We start from the raw sequence: 19835 nt of genomic DNA on the forward strand, positions 1-19835 counted from the left end.
TTCCAGCAGACTACTGGAAGGACTGATAACCAGCCTGCAAATAATTTCTATGCCTTGTTAAATATAGGGTGTTCCTCATGTGTGCAAAAGAATCTCTGTTTCATCATCCTGTTTCTCCTTAAGACTTTTCTACTTTCTACTGCTGCTTTTATGTTTCATTTAGGCTAGGGAGAAAATATTAACAGATCTCTGTTCATCTTTTCTCTACAGCCACAGTTTAGAAGTGCAATAGAGCAGATAATGTGTTTGACCCTGTGGGAGTGGTGGGAGCCTCAGGGTACCAAGCTCTTGTGCTCTCTTCCTTTCTTTGGGATCCTCCAAGTGATGGGCAGAGGCTTATGAGGAGATAAAAAGATTCCTTTTTGGTTGCTGTTGAAATTAACTGATCAGACTGTCATCTGTAGGGTCCTGCTCTTCCTTTTCTTGTATTCTCCCTGCTGTGGGAATGAAACTGTAAAGAGAACAAAAGTGCCACTCAATTCAACTAAAAGGAGTTCTCTGAAATGGCAAGCTGTTAATGTACATACTAAAGATCATCTCCCATTGTGCTTGTCAACTAGTTTGCCAATCATTTGAGCTAACATCATCTTTTTGCTTTATCTTAACAGTCCATGAGTTGCCACAACAAGTCTGGAAAAAAAAGAACAACTTTAAATGCTTCTTCAGATCATTGATGACATGTTAAACTTGGGTCAATAAAAGTTAAGTACACATTCCTATCCATTTCAAGTCAGCAAGATATGGATATTTGGGAAAAAAGCTTTGAAGAATTCAGAAAAAATCCATTTACAAAAGAACAGCTAAGGAAGTCTTTTGATGTTTGCATCAGGGATAGTCCCATTGTGAGCAATACCTGTGATGCTACTGCAGTAGAAGAGAAGCCTAAGGACAACATTCCAAATATCTCATTTTGATCAGTTGGACCAAAAAGCAAATTTATGACACATCCACTGCAAAACAAAGTTATACAAGAGGGACAGACTAGTTCTCCCATATGAAAAAGAAGCAGACAAATGTCACAAATCAAAAGACTCTCAGTGTTGTGTGAGGGTTGTCATCTTCACATGAAACTCCTAAAAGAACAAAGTCCTGGCCTTGTGTTAGGGTATGTAGGCAGGACTCAACACTTCATTGGCTATCATGGAAAACTGTTTGGATTGGAAATCTTTTGGTTGAGCCAGTAGTGACTCAAGGAGATTCTTATGATGGAGAAGTAGTTTCAGGGTGGAAAAATAAGTCTGCAGGAAAAGGGCAGGAGGTAAGAAGGAACAAGAAAAAAAGCAGCTGATGAGCTAGATCTCCATGAAAAAAAAGTAATTGCTTTTTTTTTATTTTTTTTTTTAAATCTCAAGATCACCATTAGAAATTCATGCTTCCCATGCAAAGGTGCAATCCAGCATAAATTTAGTGAAGACCGTGGTCAGATCAATATTCATTTAGATTGTAAAAAGTGTCATGGCCCAAAAAGCTCTAAAATTACACCTGCTATCAACAGAGCAAAGAACATTTGAAGCCTCTTAAATTACATTGTCTAGTACCTGATAGCAAAGATGTTTATAAGAGCAATCTCCAATGTCTGGGAATTTCTGCTATCTTTATGTTAAATTTGGCAGATGAGCTACAATACTTGAACATGTGCATGCACATTGTTTGCACAAACAGCTTTCAAACCAAGGGAATTTTAGGACACTGAAAATTCTCTATTTCCTTCTTCCTATGCACATGCACTGCATAGGAAGCAGTGCACTGCACATGCACTGGAAAAGCAGACACGCAAAAACTTTGAAAACACTGGGACTCCTTTGTAACTAAGGCAGAAGTTTTCTACTCAGAGTTACTCTGAGCTCTTTAGAGAACACCTTACTTTAAATTATCTCTTCTTCCTTTCATCAAGATCATTAATTGCATGTGTATTTGCAGTGCTATCTGCGACAGGTGTCACATATCTTTGGCCAACTCATTTGATTAATTGCCTCCAAAGCCTGTCTCTGGCTAGGGGGCATGCCACCTTTTACTACAATCCCTGCCAGTCACCAGCAATTTATTTGTCACATGTACATACACAGCCCTAGCTAAGAACAGCAAGGATCCATGTTACCATGCCCATCTCATTCAATTAATTGCTTCAGTGGCAAGCCCCTGGCCAGGACAAATTTGGGTAACTGTAGTGTTAAATCACCCATACAAACATTTTCCATATATATACTAAATCCATTTACTGGATTTACCACTCACCCATTTTCTGTCACCATATACCCCAGTCCTTGCCACTCATTTGAAGGTTAAATATCACATGCACAAGCTTGGCTCCAGCTGCTGATCTCAGACTCTGCTTGCCCTTTGCTCCATGTTCTGGAGCTGGAATATGCTGGGTGAGATGCTGTTCTTCCCAGATGCAAATATATTATATTAGGCAGCAAGTGTCAGCATTAAGAAGCCAGATGATGTAGGAGTCACATAACATCAAATTCATATTTTGTGGAACTTACCTATACCCCTGGTTGTTTCACAATGCCCAGAGAGCTGCAGTTTGCACCAGGTATGCAACAACCAGGAACTTAGACTTGGACACTCTGAAGAGGATACAACAGTCAGGAAGGGGAGCTCCAGATTTCCCAGCTCAATAAATAGCATGTGTCATTCAGGCCAACAAAAGCATTAGGTTGGGATATACACATCCATGGGCTTTGATGAAGAATATTATAATTGCAATTGTGACCAATGCCCATGCAATGTGAATCAGGCACGGGTATGAGGAGAGGGAGAGAATATACAGCTGCAAGTTCACAAATACAGAAAATATTGATCCCTTCAGCAGAGCCCAAACTTTACAAAATCAATGGAAGATCTGAAACTGTCATTACCTAAAGCAGGACTCCATCTTAGTCTGGCACTTGTAACTGATTTTTCAAACTCAGAATTGCAACTGGTACACAACACTTTTAATTTCTTCATAGTAATGATTAATCACCAAACTCTCCCTCCCTCCAAAGTTACCCAGTAATGAAAAAACCTCATGAAAACAGGAATATAAATGTGTCTGATAAACAATTCAGCCTAAGTGCCAATGATTATGGGTTCATAATAGTCATGGTTTAACTCCAGCCAGCAACCAAGCACAAAACAGCCACTCGCTCACTCCCCCACCAGTGGGATTGGGGAGAGAATAGGAAGGCTAAAAGCTGGCAAACTATGGATTGAGGTAAAGACAGTTTAATAGGGAAAGCACAAGCTGTGCACACAAACAAAACAAAACAAGGAATTAATTCACTGCTTCCCATGGGCAGGCAGGTGTTCAGCCACCTCCAGGAAAGCAGGGCCCCGTCATGTGTAATGGATACTTGGGAAGACAAATGCCATCACTCCAAGTGTCCCCCTATTCAATCTCTACAATAAAAGTGAGTCAAAACCATCTTAAGTATTAGTGGAAGTCATTTATGGGGCCGGAAGTAAGAATTCAGAAAAGAAACAATACTGGGAAAATCCTGCTGGTCTGACACGGGCGAGTTGGTGCTGTAACACGAACAGAGGCAGCTGCTACCTCTGAATCCTTCATATGTGACAGTTACACTCTGCATCTCATCAGTCATGAAAGCACACATGCTACCCTCAGAGTGAATCAGAAGCTACATGGCGAGCAGTTATCCTCCAGGTTCACAAAATTACACAAAAGGTCAAATATACCCTGGCCATTCCTCATGTAAGAGTCACCCACACAGCCATGCGTTCACAGCAGATTTATACACCAGTTAAGCAACTGCTGTTCATTCTGGATGCAGGACCATGCTCAGAGTAACTACTGCAGTACAGCTGTATGCATTGGGAATGATACTATGATTTCTCTGGATATTGGCCACATTTATGGAGCCTTATTTATCGATCTTGCAAAGGTTTCTGATACAGTTGACCGCACATTTTTGTTACAGCAATTTAAGCGTGACACAGATTTTACTGTAGCTTGGTTTAACAGCAATATAATTGGTCACTGGGTATTATGAGGAAGCTGGCATTGCAACAGTTCTGCTGTGTCTGTGCTTCAAAGTAAGGACATCCTATCCCCCCAGATTGTTGGCCTGGCATCTTTTCCGAGTATGGCATATTCACTCACCACAACCTGCATGATTCCACTGAGAAGTTAGTGACAAACACTCACTTGTATTCTTCAATGGAACTTGTCCACAGCTTGCAGCCTGGGCAGATGAATAATTTTAAATACCTTCTTTGCTCCTCAAATTCCGACACACCTCAGGACTTGGGAGCCCCCAACATTATCTTCCAAGCTTTCCCCAAATGCCAAGATTGCCCAGTGTTTAGTTTCACTGTCTCTAACCCTCATCCTAGCATACATCTAATTCTCAGGCTTGCAGGAGGATATGTAAAATCCCTTACGATCTTCAGTAAGTGCTTTCACTTCAGCTGACAGTAGTTTATGTTAGTATATATGTTGTTTTTTAAAAAGTACAAATACCAAGAGGAAGAGTTAATTCTGGGAAAAGAAGCACTTTCTGCTTTATTTACCATGCTTCTCATCTACTTCCCAAAGCAGAGTAATACACAGGAGAATCTCAGCTACAGAAAATCTGCATAGCATGACATGAGTTCCTAGGTAACACAGCAGAAGGCTGGCAAGATGCACACAGAGGGGAGAAGCCATGGCAGGACCAGTACAACTCCAGCATCCCATGATGGGAAAGCAATGAAGTCACCACTGCTGGAATCATAAAACACCAGAGGTCTTACCAAAGAACAGGGTTTGAACCCACTACTCAGTATGGAAATGGAAGAGAAGGAGCAAATCTATGAATGTCTCTGGGCAGGCCCTTTATCCGCAAAGCACAGCAAGCAAAAGCAGCCCTTTACTTTCCTCAGTACCCAGCTCAACATTTGAAAAATTATTGTAAACAGCTCTTTCATTTCAGGGGCTGATCATCTCCCAGAGTTAATGAATTTATCTTTCTCCCAGTTGAGCAGATGTACTTGAGTTCTTCAGATTTCTCCACTTCCAGCCCTAAAGCGTCAGAGATCATCTGTAATACGTAGGATGGTGTGAAGAGAATTTTCTTCCTAAGGCACTCACATGTTCCTGGGTGCTGTGGGCACAGGTGGGAGGGATACCCCTCCTTCTCTGCCTGTGACACACATCTGCTTCTTCTAAAGGCTAAATACTTCAGTCTAACTAAAAGCACAGGGCTGACAGTGCAGACACATCAGTGAAAGGTAACAATCTCTGTTATACAAAATTTACTTAATATATAAGAGCATACAGTGCCCTCATAGCACCTTTAACTCTGTGATGACAGTATCTTATTAAGTATGCATAGCAGATTAAACTTGAGGTTCAGCAAGAAATACCATGTCATCTCTAAACTGAGTAGTTAACTCACCTTTTCCTGCAGAAAAAAAATAAATTGAACTTTGAATACTCTATGGCACTCCAAGATTATGGCTCCCTCAAAATTCTGTAGCAGAAGCAATGAAACATCCAAAGAACCCTTCATTAGAAGGAGAAAGCAGAAGACATTTCTCCACAAAGCCAAGAGTACAGGGAGATGGTCTCTCTTATCCCAACAGATCCTGGAATCCATAGCACAGTTCCATGATAGAACTTCGGACACGGTCATATGTGTTACAACACGCACACATGTGGCCAGGAGCTCCTACAACCTTACATGTGTTTTTTCCCCAGGGAAACAGCCACCTAACTGATCCCACACCTCCAAGAAAATTGTTGCATTTTTCCACTCTACAGTATGTTTTGTTTCTATTCCAGTTCATGCAGGGTGATATTTCCATACTTTATGCGAAACAGCGGAGCTGATCTCCCTTTGACATTCTGATTAAAGGTACTGGAAAGCATTCCCTGTACACTTACACACAAAATGGCTTCAGTCCCATTCCAAATTATATGCACTTACTGAAATGGGATCCAAAAATGGATAGAACTTCAGATCACACATTTATATTAATTTTAATGTTCTCAAGATTAGTCAGAATTTTTTAAGCAAATCATTCATTTACTTGAATCTCTGTTTCACATTAGAGAGGATGGTTGTACTGAGATTTTAAATCAATTTTGGAGTCCTTTCCTACTGAGGATTAAGCTTGATGATTAAAAGGACTTCATGTTAATTTCAATAAAATTTTGCTTTCCCTTTCATTTACTATTTTATCAATTCAGTAGGAGAATTTTGCAGTCTCAGAGCTCAGCTCTTGAGGTCTAACACAACAGCTTCTTGGTAGGCTGTTCTTCCTCTCTTTCACACTGACTATGATAGAGGTCTTTAGCAATGGTCTCTCTCCCCTTTGACACTGACCTGCTGGAAGACTCCTAATGTCCTCCTCACACCCCACTGTTCTCACTAAATGTACTTTGACAAAAGATCAGAAAGGTGAGTGACCAGCACATCCCCGTCACTACTGTGGGTCACCCCCATGGCTGCTAAAAAGAGCAAATACAAATCACGGTCTGTGAGCAAAAGGCCAAGAATATCTCACAGGCAGCACTGTGGTGCCTTTAGAAAGCTTCCCTCACAATTATGAAAATCCCAGAAACCGCTAAACAACATAGAGAACAACAAACCAACAGTAATTTTAGCCCCAAGCTACAGTCTGTGTTATGAGAGCCCTGGAAGCCCCAACCTAAAAATCACGCACGAAAGGGTAGGAAAAGGCTCCAGGGTCATCAAATCCATTCCCTGTCCCAAGGTAACAACAACATGCCTGGCTGTTCCTCTGAAGTATTTGTCTTGCCTGTTCAATAACTCTGCACCCCTCGGTCTGGATCTGCACAGCTGAAAAAGATCCATGTCGGTGTCATCAGGAGTTCCTCCAGCAAGGAACAGTCTCTCAGTACTCACACTCCCAGTACTCCATCCCAGGGTGTCATGGGCTCAGCTGGGACCTCTGTTCCCTATTCTCATGCAATGAATCTGAACAAAAGCAAAATGAGCAGTGATTGCTTTTGACAGAATAGAGGATTTTTCTCTACATCGTGGTAATAGTAATTTTCCACCTATTTTCTTGGCAATTTGCTTAAAGATTAGATTTTGCTAATTGTAAGAGAAATACAACCACCCAAAATTTCATTTAATTTTTCCCATTAAAAAAAAAAATCCTTTCAATGAAAACTGATGGATTTGCAAATAGTCTTTGTCACTGTAAGTTACATTTTCACCAAGTACACCTACAAAGTGCATAAAATATTGTCCAATTTCAAACCTGATACCAGCTTTGCAGACAAAGTACTCAAGGTCAAGCTAGAGGTCAAATAGCTCTCAACAAATGGTGAGGGTTGAAAACACATTCTTAGCCTCATGATCACCTCCACAGCACCTTATTCCTGTGCCACCTCGTCCCTCTTGGCTCTGTACTTGTATTAAGAAAAGCTACATACTGACATCACCTACATCCTGTCCACGGCTATTTTAAACACTTCAAATCTGTTGCAAGTCTCTTCCTCATCCCTTTTTAAAGCAAATCTATCAAAGAAATAAGTCCTTTTCTCTGTGTAGAACATGGAATTTTTCCCCTCAGGAGATGGTAAATTTAAGACCCAACACTTAATGATTGAGCAGAGCCAGAAGAAGGAAATGTTCAGTGGCAAAAAGGGAAGAATTTCAACTTTTTATTCCAAGAAGCACAGCATTTGCTTCTTCTGTAAGTGTTCCCAAGAAAAGTGTGCCTAGAAAAAAGATCTGAAATCATTTTTAAGGAGTTTTATTCTCCCACTGAGTCCTGTGCATTTGGAGTCATGCCAGCACTACTGAAGGATTCCAGTGGATTCCAGTCATTCGTTCTTCACCACACATATTTCAAATTCATCAAACAGAAGTGGTTTGCTCTTTCTGCTTCCAATGAAGACCACCAAGCAACATAAGAAATGCTTTTGCTCATAGGATGAGGACAGGTTTTATCCTTGTAAATAGTTTCTTTAGCTTTGCTATTTCAGGTCATGGAACACCTGTGCTCACCTTTCTTCCCAGAGTGTAGTTTTATTGGTATCTCAGAAGCAAGAGCACTTGGGGTTCAGCCTTTGGTTTCCCAGGTTTTACCCAAGGTCTTCTCAACACACTTCTCCTGCCAAGGGAACAGCTCCCTCCAAGGCACTGAAACAAGCTGCCCAGAGAAGCTGTGGCTGCCCCATCCTGGCAGTGTTCAATGTCAGGTTGGATGGAACTTTGAGCAAGCTTGTCTAGTGCAAGGTGCCCCTGCTTGTTGCAGGGGCTTGGAACTAAAAGATCTTTAAGGCACTTCCAACTCAAACCGTTCTATGGTTCCTAATCCTCACCCACAGCAAATAGGCAGAAGCTGCCAAGGGTTAACAACCTCATGTACCCTTAGAAAATTCTCCTCACAATTAAATCTGGAGGATGCCATGCTATAATCTACTACTCAGTCCTACTCTCCACTTCTCACTCAGGCTGAAAAAAGGGTACAGAAACTCTGTTGCCCTATTCTTTAGATAAGCAATGATTCTCATATTGCTGTCAGCAGTTAGATTAACATGGTTACTGCTCAGTACAGAGTCCAGAACTCGTTATGAGAGATATTTAGACAAATGGTTTGTCTAAGGAACTCACTGGAATGAGTCTGGGTCTAAAAGAAAATAGCTTAACATGCCAATGTGACTATTAAATGCACAGAAGCTTAAGGCTTCCTTGCAGTTGTGAATGCAGAGCTGGTAGAGACCATTTTTATTATAACCAATATATCGAAATCCTTTGTGTTCATTTAGGGTTTTGAGCTGAGCCCAAGCTGAAGCCAACAGTATCTGTTTCATGATACACTGTTCTTAAGATGCCTCTGAAGCTTTTATCAGATATTTCAGCACACAGGTATTGAGCACAGGTGACAAAATACAAGAGCACTTCCATCTCTGTCTGCATTCCTTGATGGAAGAAAACAGGTTCTCTGTTCTGTGCCACTGCTGCCATCCAGAGCCAGTATGAATGGCTGTTTTTTGGAAGTCTGACTCCAGCAGGAGGATATCTGCTAGAAATTCATGCTGCAGTACTGCTAGGTTTTATTTGCTGCATTTGCAATGCCATCCTTTTTCCCCTTTAAACAAATTGACTGTTAGAGAACATCACAGAGTGAAAACAGCTACAGGAATGCTGGCACTTTGAATGTTATGCTGGAGGATGGGAAATTTGTACCTTTTGATGGAACAAAGTCATTGGCTTTACTTTGCTGTCGCATTTTGTTAAGCATGTGTCCAGTTTCATTTACATGGCTGTTAACATCCCTTTTTTCCTTGCTTAGAAACACTGAGGCCAATACCACAGAGCTCACACTGGAAATAGAAACACGAGAATGCATTGCTCTGTATCTGTACATTCACTATCCTAATGTCAGTGCCAGGGGCAGCAAGAAGAAAAATACTGGTGCATTTTACCTATGATAGCCACTTAAGGTTTCACATTTCTGATTTTGATGCCCAAAATATGTAGATTTAGTTTTCTAATTAAACAAAACTGTATTTGCCGTGTGCTGAGAGCTTTTTTTTTTGGTGGTGGTGTTCTTCATATGGATGTAGGGATGTGGAAAAGGGGAGGTATGCATCCTGAATTTTACTGCTGGATTTTTTCCATGAGTCCTGTCCACATTCTATTCTCTTCTACTTTCCCAATTAAGACAGCTTCACAGCAAGCTCTTCAGCATAGCATTTTCTGCCAACTCATGTCAGAAGCACACAGTATGTTACAGTTTTACATGTCAGATTTAGTTCCCAAAGATGTGAGGGAACTTGTGACCAGAGTGGACACCGGTCTTGGCCTCTGCCAAACTGAGCATGTAGCAGAGGATGGTCACCTGAGCAAGATGGTTATCAAACAAACCAGTCCCTGCAGGGTAACGCTGCACCAGGTAGTAAAGGGTTAAGGCAAGGGCACGAATAGAATTTAAACACAACAGAAAGGTCTTTCCATATGTGATATGATGCAAAAAACAGCCTGGTAACATGAAAGTGGTGCAGGACTGCATAGCTCAAGCTCACCAGTATCTGACATCACATAGGAGTTTTCTTCAGAGCAGGAGCTCCTTTCAACTAGACTCTCATTGTCCTGCATCAGCATTCCATTAAAATTACCAGGAACATTTAAAGACATATTTAATATTAATAAGGTGGGCAGAATTCAGCTCATAATGGTTTTGATAAAAGTTAAGTGTTCTTAAGCAGCATGGGGGCTGCTGTATCAAACTGCTGAATGCAGTGAAGGCATTTGCTCACTTCCACAAAATGACTGCCTGTCTCTGTCAGTTGAGACTCGTTTGACAGTGCTCTTGGGAGAATCAAATATTTCTAAATTTAGAAATTCAGCAGGGAATCTCTATTTGTTTGCAACTCGAGAACACTGGCACCTTCTAGACAAGTTACTATCAGAAGAGCAGCTCAAACTTGGTTTTGTTTTGGGTTTTTTTTACAGCTCAGTACTAATAATAGTGAAAAATGCATCAGGCCATTTTAACAGCAGACAAACTCATTTTTGGCATAATTTCCAAGGGCTATATTTTGCCTTTGTATTATGATAACACTTATACCAATCTTATGCTCCAAAGGTGAATATTTAATTTAGGATTTTAAACCATGTTGTATCAGGTGTTCTACATGAGAAACAGACAAGGTCTGTGTCTGTGCCTTAATCAAAACTAACTCCATTTCATTAACACTCACATCCCCTTTGAGAAGAAAGGTGTTAGGCTGGGATTCAGCAGGTGGCACTGTTACACATAATTTAATACTTTTTTTCAGGATAGGTATACTTTTTGATTTGGAGATGGATTATGCCTTTGTTAGGTTTTCCAGTGAAGTTTCTTTTTGGAGAGCAGGAAAGAGAGAAAGACAGCCCTTCTAAAGTGTAGGAGGCTCTCTCTCCACTTTAATCTCTCTCACAGGAGTCAGCAGTTGAAGCAGGAATCAAGGTGTACATTGGAAACACTGAGAGATTTGATACATTTAACTTTAAGACCATTTCTGCTTCAGGAGCAAATTGTACATTTAAATAAATCTCATATCACTTTGAATACAGCCATCATCCATATTATTCAGTTTTCAACAGGGAGTCAACTCACAAAAATTCCTGAGGGGCAAAAACTTCACATCAATAATGCTCACAATATTTAGTAGCAGTCATAAAAATTTAAAAAGTTTTGAGTACTTAATGCTGTTTCTTATGCTGAATGTTCCTTTATCATACTGAAATTGGTATGCTCCTCTGTGTGAGCACCAGCAGGTCCACTGGGGTAAATCATAAGAAATCTGGGTATAATACTTGAACTTTACTCTTTTCTGCTGCCCTTGTATTTTTTCTGGGATAACTGCAGTCCAGGCCCTTGGCTTGGTGCCTTCTATCATAACTATTCCCACCACTAGAAGCCCCAAGATGAGATGCATTAACTTGTAGTTCCTCACCAAAGACGAGTAAAGCATTAGGACAAGTCTTCTAGCAGCAAGGAAAACAAATTGTCTACTGTTTTGGCATATCCATCCCTCTCTAGTCTACTCTGAGATCACCAAGCACCTCCAGCAATGTGCACTGCACTATATGAATTCATCTTGAAGGCAGAAAGGTAATCTCTAAGCTCCAGCCTTTCTTTCTTGTATCTCCCTCACTCACCCACTTTCACTGTCAGTCATGACACAGTTACTGGCTGATCTCACTCCACTTCCCACAGCACAGCTGGGTCCAGCTCTGACTGTCCATCAACTCTTCACAATAAGTTCTAAAATGTGACTTCAGTCTCAAAGAACCAATTCTTTATCACCTTTGCTAGTATTGCAAGGTATGAGATTTTTGAATCCATGCAGTTTCGCTATGGTAGCCAACACTTTTGAATCACATCTTGGTTTTGGTGTTGTGTCATTTGTTTTCAGGGTTGGCTTTTTTCCTACCTACTTGCATGGAATTCACTAAACATGAAATGAAGTACCTTTTTCTTTTCTTTTTATTTAAATTATACCTTTCAAATTTAACTGTGCCAACATCAAAAGCTTTGAACTTCCATCTAAGAAGGTTGAGCTGAGCAAACAAAAGATATTGCTGCCTAAGCTTTTGGGGAAAGGTAAGGATGTGGAAGCATCAGCAAAGATTTATGAGAGAGGAGGTTTTTCTATTTTGAGGCAAATCTATACTGAGATTACAACAGCTTTTAAAACAGATGTTTGAACCAGGAAACCACAGGTGGGAAGAGTCAGATGGCATCCTCCCATGAAGGCTACAGGAAATTAGGAGAGAAGATCTATAAAAGGCAGACTTGAAGCAAGGGGCCTTACTGGCAGATGCCATGTGGGGAAAAAAATGGGGAAGTTGTCAAAGAAAAAGGGAATTATTGCATTTTTCCATTTTACTTATGAGCATGCTCACTTCTTTACCGAGAGGATGGTCAAACACCAGAACAGGCTTCCAAGAGAGATGGTTGATGCCCCAACCCCATCAGTGTTTAAGAGGCATTTGGACAAAGGCCTTAAGAATATTCTTTAACTTTTGGTCAGATAAGTTAACAACCCACAATGGAAATGATTTAAATACAATTTGTTCCTGGATACAAGGAGACTGTACTCCCAAAGACATGCTGCTTTGAATTAGCATTTGCCTTTGAATTCATGTCCACTTGTAAAGTTAAGGCTTTGGCACCAAGAAGAGCATCAATGCTATAGAGAAGCTGTCTATTTGGGAATGAATTTTCCATCACCAAGACTCCAGTGACCTTCACAGGACATGGCTGATTTCCATGCCTGCAAGTTACTCTGATAGGAAACTAATATGTGCAATTTGAAAGCAATGTGTAAGCTAAGGAAACCAGCAGAGAAAAAGCTCAGAGACCAGTATCAGATGAGCTCAAAGAGACTTTTAGTATGGCAGGACATGCTGGGCTATTCTCTCTGTAAAACAATACCATCTGCCTTCCCCCTTTAAAAATTAAAATTCAAATGAAAGCATAATTCTGACTGTTTCAGCCTTTATCAAACTCAAATGTTCAGCACAGCATTAAATAGTATGAAATAAGGACTCTTGGAGGACTGTGCATACTGCATGAAAGCATTCATTAAGTCTAAGTTATGGTTACTTCTGCTGTCAAGTCAACAATGCACAATCAGTGGTGGCTAAAATTTTAGGCTGGTATGTTAGAGTAACAAATAGCTTTTGAGTCTATATAAATTCTGTTTCCTGCTAATTAGGACAAATTATATGTCACCATGGAATTAATTTCTTTCTTTGCACTAAACAAAATAACAGGAAGAAACTTTTTGCAGACACAACTTTGTAAAAACTTGTGATTTTTGCTAGAAACAGCACTTCTGTTTTCAGCACTTTGGTTCAGCATAAGTATATACAAAGATGAGGCAAAGACTAAAAGATTTGAATTCAAATACATCCAGACTTTTGAGAGAAAGAACAAAAATAAATTGACAATTACACCTATGCATGATTCTGCAAGTGTCCCATGTTGTTGCAAAGATAAGGATTCACATGAAAGAGAAGCATCTCTGAAGCTCAGGTTGTACTGAATTTAAACACAAGTTTTATGAACAGGACCTTTGCTAATTAGGAGAGTCATCCTACAGTATCACAGACTATTGGATTTTATTGAACTCTCTTCCTAAAGTTCATAAGCTGCTCCTTGCTGGTTTGACAAATGTCAACTCAGAGTCATTTAAAACAGCACTACAAAACAACATCCCTGTCTTGTTTCTCTCTGATTGTATCATCACCACTTCACACTATGTGAAGTGTAATCCACTTCACATAAAGCACAAAACCTTGTCATAGAATTATCAAATGATCTGGGTTGGAAGGGACCTTAGAGATCACCTTGTTTCAACCTCCCTGCCATGAGCAGGAACAGCTCCTGCTGGACCAGGTTTCTCAAAGTCCCATCCCACCTGGCCTCAAACACTTCCAGGGATGGGGCATTGTCTCTCTCTCTGGGGCTGTCACAGCCAGCCCCCACAATATCTCTAACGATATTACTCATACCTGTACATCCAACAATGCTGGCTTCCATCACCTCAGAGTATTTTTTTATTTTCTGCCTCAGAGGTCCCGTAAAGCTCAGAGAAATTCCCAGCGAACAACCCACCTTCCCTTCTCTGTGATGCACATAAAGCACTACGAGCAGGCTGCTGGCACAGTCTGACACCTGTCTCTCACACTAACTAGAACAGTCTCAGCAGTCTCAGTTGCTCCCCATCTGTCCACAGCCTGCTCTCTTGCCTCCTCTCTACTATTCCTATTACTTTTTGAACCAGTTCCTTTGCATTTCAGTACCTACCACAGCAGGACTCTGGCCCAATATAGAGGTAGTTGGGTGTTACTAGAGCATAACAACAGGCTTTCTAAAGTTATCAGGCAGGCAACCCCAGCAGCTTGCTGCTATTAATGCCAGTAGCAGGTAGAAGAAACTCTATACTTCAGTTAAAGAACAAATTTCACAATAACCATCTACCTGAAAAACCTGAAAGTAAACTAAAGTAAAACAATTCAGCAAACCAGTAATAAGAGAACCTAGATGCAAATGAAATACATAGCACATACTCCAAGACTGCAGGGATGCAGTTTTGAATTATTCTAAGTTTATATTATCATCTTAATACCAGCCACGTTACTAGTGTACTATATTTCTATTGCACTCAATGCCTTCCAGGCAGTCTTGCTCACATTTCCTCAGATTTTTAAAATTTATCTAGAAAGTGTTATGTATATGATATTTAGAGTAGGAATTAGGAATAGTACCACTGGCCACACCACCACAGATCACATTAAGAGCATATAACTTCTCACCAAGGACAAACCTTATGCCCTGGGGACAAAATAGGAATCACAGAAGCATTCTACAGTTACTATACTTCCTCAAGATCAATAAAACAAAAAATTACATGTTTTGCAGTCCAGACCACGCAGCTGAATCAAGACACAATGGCCCATATCTCTGTAGAGCTGTACTTCTCCAGCAGGCAAAGAACCACAGAAAGCACGGTCTGTGTAGCAGCTGCAAGTTCAACTCATCCAGGAAGAAAGGATTGTTTTTCCATGTAAAAGACAGTAAAGCTTGCTGTATAGATTGTTTGGAAGAAAACACAAATAAGAAGATAAACCTACCTTAACCTCGTGTTGCACTGGAACAAAGGTGAAAGTTTGCTCAAAGCAGCACAACAACAGCTTCAAACTTCACCGTGAGACACAAACGAGCCCTGCTCCTCTGCAGGTCACAAAACACCTGAAGGCATTCATCATATCTGCCCTTCAGCCCAGGTGCTCCTGGGAAGTGTAGTGCAAGGAAGTTAAGTGACAAAGCCTGTGGATCTGAGTGAATTACTGGATGTGATTTCACAGGATTGTTTATTTGTATGCAAGAGAAGTCATTAATTACTTGATGGCTTGTGTTATAGAAGATTAAATCAAGTGTTTTCAGGTGAAAAGACCTAAATTATTGTGAGAGGTTAAGTTTCTTCTACAAAGCCGAATTAACAGCAGCTTAGGTAAGAGAGTTGAGATAAAGTTATCTTAGGACATGGTTCTATAAACTTTGATGTGCTTATTGTTATATTTGATAGGAAGTTCTAAAGACTGAGCTGTGTAGGCTTAAATATTTTATATTATGTCTGCTAATATTTTTAACTAAAAGAGATACTGTTAACCATTTTTCCATTTCTCCAAGAGCAGGCCTGCCAGGCACAATTGATTCCCAGCACCTCACAAGGATGTCATCTCCTTCATTTCAAACCAAATCCTTTCTAGCATTTCAGAAGACAGAAATAAAATCATCTACTCACTGTTTTAGCTATAATAGTTTTAAATAATTTATAGATAGGAAGAGAAGGAGAAGAGATGGGCAGAATATGACTGATCATATTAGCATAAGACAGCCAGACAAAATGTTTTCCAGAGGAAAGGAAGTTTAGTTGCATCTTTGTAAATTATACACCGAAAACTGAACAAGAAATCAATTTCAAAATGTAAATATTTCTAGTGAAAGCACTGTGGATGACATAGCTTCTACTGTCTTATTGCATAATTTTGTTTTCCTGTAAAAGCAGATAATTATTTGACTGTTTATCAAAATTCCCTTTAGACTAGGAGAAGGTGCACTGAGGTATAGCCTGAGAAGCCTGAATTCAGGTCTCATCTATCCAGCTCACTGGTCTTTCAGAGGAAGTGATGGATGGAGAATCATGTCGAAAGTCAGAAGGCAAGTTCTGTTCCCAATTTTGCCAAGTGACCCCAGTCAAGACACTTGTTCTGCTAAAATACTACAGTCTTCACAATATAACAATGGACTTCTATGGTTTTAAAATCTACAGGACATAAAGATCTGCGAAGTTTAGTGAGATCACAAAATAAAAGGAACCTGGCACTTGTTATGGCATGAAAGAATTAGTGAATTGCCCAAATAATTACATATAATTACCCACTCTAATTAACAAAACACACAAACTCTCACAAACAAAACCCACAACTCTCAGTCCAAATTTGTCTACCTCCATGTGCCTTTGTACTCTGGCATCTACATTAGTAATAAAAATTTCCCAGTATATGCCTACTAAAGACCTTACTAGGAGGTGAGTGGGTCCCTGGGTAGGGGAATAGTCCTTTGCTCTTCCAGCACAGCAATATGGATTTAATGAAATGGAACATTTAAAGTTTAATAGGCTTGGCAGATGAGGCAAATTTCACCCTTTGTCTCTCTACAGTATTCCCTGATTGTATCATTAGTGGAATGGCTCCCAATAGGAAAGAAGGAAAAGGGGATATGAGTGAGAATGTACTATACACGTACAGAAAACTACACAGGAAGAAGTTGCTGTGAAAAAATGAGTCAAACGACTGAAACAAGACAAAGAGGACACTACCATTCATAGGTTACTGTGCGCCCCTCTTCTCTCTAATAGCATCACTCATGATGGCCACTGGAGTATACATGGTGGAAACATATTTACATATTAAGAAAACCTTTTCTAACGTTGGGTCAGACACCTGAGAGAGGAAATAGCATAAGAGCCACTTGACGAATTCTGTGGGAAGGTTAAAGCATTGACTTTTAAATTTAGACCAAAGTGACTGCTCCTCCTTGTCTGTCTCTCTCTTCCTAAGCTGCTTGCTGGGAAGTGACCCCTCAGCCTGGGCCCCACTTGCACAGTGGATTCTGGCAGGGAAAAAAAGGTGTTCTGCTCCTATCTGGACAAGCCTGCTGTGTGTTAGTAACCCAGTACAGCCACCAAAGCAAGCTGTATTGGAGTGTCACATCTTAGCCAGTCCCTCTTTAGCACACTGACATTGGGAAACAGTGCAACACTTTGCCTTCTCTTATAATGGAAAAAAGCAGAAGTCAAACCTAGTAAGTCACCAAGAAAAGTGCATCTAAAATTGATATTCAACCTTTCAGAGACATTTTACGTCCAAGGAGGTATTTTCTAATCACCTCTGATACTTCTTATTTTCCAGACATCCTAGGCACTGCCATGAGGAAACGGGTAATTGATGGAGGCCTCAAGATTTAATGTATTCACTGAACCTTGGTCTACTAACAGCTCATATTCATCTCAATAAGAATTGAATCAGCAGGTCACACCATGCCACCAGGATAATTACAGACAGAATGTATGAGATTTTCAAAATCCACTATTTTTTGTAGCTTTATTTTATATCAAGCTTGAATGACAAGGAAGGTCCAAAAGGTTATAGCAAGTGCTTAGCACAAGAAATGGACAGCAGAATACTGTGATATTCAGAACCAATCCTGCTATCTTTTGGGAGGTAAAACATAGTTATTTTCAGTTGATATATTGTTTTTTCAAAGTTTTTTTTTCCCCCACATAACAACTGCGAGATTTGGCCCTATTCACATCTGAACCTAGATGCACTTCATTACAATTTACAGCGAAATTCAGAGACCAAATATGCATTTAAAAGTATTTATAAAAGCAATCACTGGTACAATTTGCAATTTCCACACTTCAGTTTGGATGTTATTTCTTCACGTTTTGTTATTTACTCAGTAATTTCTACTTATCCAAGAGTGCACTGCTCAGACGTAATATCTCAGTTTCAGCAAGGCCCTGCTTCTTACCCAATTTTTCACAGCTAAGTTCACCGGAGTAGAAGAAGGTCAATAAGCAACCCCTCTCGAGTCTTAATATATAATCCAATTATTTTACACATTTTTTTTACTTGACAATATGAAGGGTTGATAAATTGAGAGTTAGATAGACACACTGGAAACAGATGTTGGAGGCAAACCCTCCTGGCTCCCTGGCCTCTGGGTCCTGGCCATTGGCCAAATTGTAAGACTCTTGCTCATCCTTACCAAGAACAAATCCTTTAGAAAAAACACACACCAACTACATCTCAAGCCTAATGACTGAGAGTTCCTCTGAAACTCTTCATGGCTGTCATGTAATAGCTGAAAGGAACTTCCTGTGTTGCTCCACTAGCATAAGAAACTCCAATGAGAAATGCAATCAGCAAGATTCTCCTCTGGTTTAACAATCAAAACAAGAAGTTTTCTGCTAGCATTTAATTAAAAAATACATTAAATGCTGACAAATTATTTTCAGATGGGGAAATTTCAGGCCATTATGGTGCAGCTTGCTGTTTGAAAGATTGAGCATGCAAATATGGTTAACTTGGTATCAATAGCCTGGCACAGTTAATCACTGTCAAAGTAACTGAAGTGTTATTAAAATTATCATCATAACACTTAGGACTCACAGTTAGGCATTACAAACCCTGGATATTAGACAACAGAAAGATGGAACAGAAAGAGAGTACCTACTGTGGAGAGTTTCCAGACTGGTTTGTTATATGAGACAGCAGAAGAATGGATACAAACAAGCAGGAGAAAACACACACTGACAATGTGTAAAGCTTAAAGCAGAATGCTCTGCAGAGACCCCCAGGTTTGTTGCTAAGTTCAACCAGAAAATAGAAAAGGGTAAATAAGGTCCTACTGCTTGAGCACCTGCATTAGTCTACACTTGTGCAAGCTGAATGGATGTATTTTGGTCAGTAGAAGCCAAGGCTCCAGCAGAAACAAACCATTCCCATTCCTTGCAGGAAGAGAGGACCTCACTTGTAAATCAAGACTCATCTGAACTGCTGCCAGCAGTTCAAACTCAGCCCACCTTCCTTTGATACAAATGCTGCAATTGCTAGCACATGCCCTTGGCTGCCACTAGTAAGTGAGTCAAATTATTGTTATTTGTTGCCCTAATTTCTTTTTCTGAGATATTTCAAACAGTTTTAATCCTTAAGCTTGTTCATTCCCTCCTTATATTTCAATTTTGGAATGTCTACTCTAAAATTGTCATGTGGTGGAGTACTACAGTGTTGTGTTGGTGATTAAACTCCATGTGTGGTTCAAAAGTTCAGCTACAATTTGAAGACTTTGGAGTAGAAAGTGATAAAAGAGCAGAGAAAAAGAAGGGAGAAAATATAGGATGAAAAATGCAGTTGAGAAGAGGAAGGAAAAAGTTGTAAATGAGCATAGAAGCAATTTAATTACCATATACAGCACACTTGTCAAATGCTACATTTTCCTGCTTTGGTGCCTGATCTACAGAGGAAAGCTATTTGCTGTTCCTTCCAAGGCAGTTTGGTTTTGCTTTATTGATTCAGCAGATACCACTGGATCCTCTGCTCTTGAGTTCTGCCAAATGTAGCTCAAAGAATTTCACCGGTGGATTCCTGCATGGAGCTTAATAATGTCTTGTTGAACTGGGGGACGTTAAAAAAAAAGCACTTTATTTCCCATTCGAATTTGCCAACCTTTGTTCTGACAGTCACAGGTTTGTACCCTGATGACAGCTCATCTATCAGTTCAGCATTAGACAATTCATA

This window comes from Manacus candei, unplaced genomic scaffold (genome assembly GCF_025592945.1).
Source record: "Manacus candei isolate 608988 ecotype Guabito, Panama unplaced genomic scaffold, ASM2559294v1 h1tg000025l, whole genome shotgun sequence".
In the NCBI taxonomy this organism is placed as follows: Eukaryota; Metazoa; Chordata; class Aves; order Passeriformes; family Pipridae; genus Manacus; species Manacus candei.